Source organism: Triticum dicoccoides, chromosome 1A (assembly GCF_002162155.2).
Source record: "Triticum dicoccoides isolate Atlit2015 ecotype Zavitan chromosome 1A, WEW_v2.0, whole genome shotgun sequence".
Taxonomy (NCBI): Eukaryota; Viridiplantae; Streptophyta; class Magnoliopsida; order Poales; family Poaceae; genus Triticum; species Triticum dicoccoides.
The window spans coordinates 506,362,939-506,365,030 of record NC_041380.1 but is presented as its reverse complement, the minus strand read 5'-3'; the positions used below and the strand labels follow the sequence as shown (position 1 = coordinate 506,365,030).

Here is a 2,092-nt window from a genome sequence, read left to right as displayed (position 1 = left end):
ATTAATCACCACTTCACCACACACTGACACACCACCCTTTTAGACGACTGGTGTGGCTTGGCGTGTGGGTTTCTCCCAAGTCACATCACTCAACATGATAACAACCCCTAGGAGGAACAAGATATGATGTGTCGATCTGTTGATGGGATATCCTTTGGCACTCACAGTCTGCTAAAACCAAAGCCTGTTTCAAACTTTCAATCCTCTAGATAGCTGCTGATCCATCCAGCTTCCAGTCAAAACGCCTTTAATAACCATTGTAAAATAAACAACTAATTAAACTCCACTCGTAATCCTCCTGTCGATTACAATTGCACCACCCGTGCCGCTCAGTGCTCGTGTGCAAGTAACTAACTAAAGATATTGGAGGCAACAAAATCTTCATATGGATCCTCTCTTTAAAAACCTTGACTGGATCTGTACATATCGATCGAGGTTCGAGGTATATATTCAGAGTCGTAGACAGCCCATATATATTGATTATTGGGGTATATATATTCAGTGTTCTACTTCTACACCGCCCATGGTTTTAGCTTCTAATGGAAACTTTCTGGTGATTTGTCGTCTCAGCTCTCACTCAACTTCTTGACAGAGGCAGGCACTGTTGCCAGGTGATGCTAGTGGAGTGGACTATATAATTGGCGTATCTCACGGACTCACACTACAGTAGCCTGGCTCCTGACCCGGAGAGGGGGCGCGTATATACGCTACAGTATAATATCAGGCGGCCAGGCCCCATTGGCTGATGATTCGGAGGCAGATCAAAGATGGCGATGGCGTAAACGGCAACAGTGATCGAGTACGTGCGTGCGGTATCAGTTTGCATCCACTCGATCTATATCCTATCGGGTAGTAGAAGCTGAAGGGAAAGTTGGAGGAGAGCAGGGGGAGGGACGGGGAATTTTAGGGGTTTCTTTCAGAACAGTGAAAGGCTACATATTCCAAAGCTGCGCGCTTTGGCTCTGTTGCTGCCCCCGCTTTTGGCATCTGGGGGAAAGGAAAGGAAGGGAGAGATCGTAACGGCGAGATGCTTCGCCGGATGGATGGATGGCAGGCAGGAGTAGCCCCGTTTCTACTGTGGGAGAGATCGATATGGCGATTCATGCTACCTTTTGCTGTACGTAGTTGCCTCTGCTGCATGCCCTCGCTCACTGCTTGCGGCCTTGCAGTCGCAGAAGGCGTGTCTGGAGACTCTGGACTCGAAGTCGTTGAAATGTCACTGTGGGAAAGCGTAGTTCATAGAGTTCAAAGGCATCGCAATTCGGCGTACGTTGTTACCGCATATTTAGAGGTGTAAAATGTTATTAACCAGTACTAACCAAATAGCGTCTGTAGTCCAACGGTTAGGATAATTGCCTTCCAAGCAATAGACCCGGGTTCGACTCCCGGCAGACGCATATTTTTTTTGGTTTATGTCTCGCTTCATTCGAGTGATCCAGTTCTCAGTTATTTTTTTTCCGGAACTGGCGAGCTCACTCCTGTTCTACCGTCTTTTTTTCTTTTCACATCACCTGTTCTACCGTCTTCCTTTTTTATGGACGATGACACATTGACCATGCAATGCCTAAACAGAAAACTGTTTGCCGCTCCTACTGCCAATCTGCAAAGAGAAAGCTCTAAATCCTTGTTAAAGGACGTATCTGTAAAGTAGCTCCCTGTAAAAGAAAAACACTGTAATCTACCTCCGCATGAATTCTACTACGAGTACTACTTGTAAAAGTATGAGTTCGATGAACTTAAATGAACCCAACCGTTTAACTGTCTATATTCAATGTTCCACGTCGCTCTAATGATGTGTCCACCGTTAATCTAGAACCATTATTGATTTCTACAAATATTCTTCATAATGAAATGGATTGCTCTCTCTCCCCCCTCAAACATATCAGCATAGTTTCAAAAACCGAACCGGAAATCGAACCGGAAAGGTTGTCGGTTCAGATTCGTACCGGTTGGACCGCCGGTTCATCGGTTCGATTGTCAGTTTTTAAGCAATAAAATAATATATGTTGAGTAATATATGTGCTAATATAGTGTGAAACAATGGTCACAGAAAACTATTTATATGTAGTGGACCACAAAGTAGCACAACCGA

General features: G+C 44.8%; 1 non-coding gene across 1 annotated transcript; it reads left to right on the top strand.

Annotated features, from left to right (window-relative positions):
- Positions 1-1,325: 1,325 nt before the first annotated feature.
- On the top strand, positions 1,326-1,397 carry TRNAG-UCC. The gene has a single exon. It is a non-coding gene; the product is annotated as a tRNA-Gly (tRNA).
- The last annotated feature ends 695 nt before the right edge of the window (positions 1,398-2,092 follow it).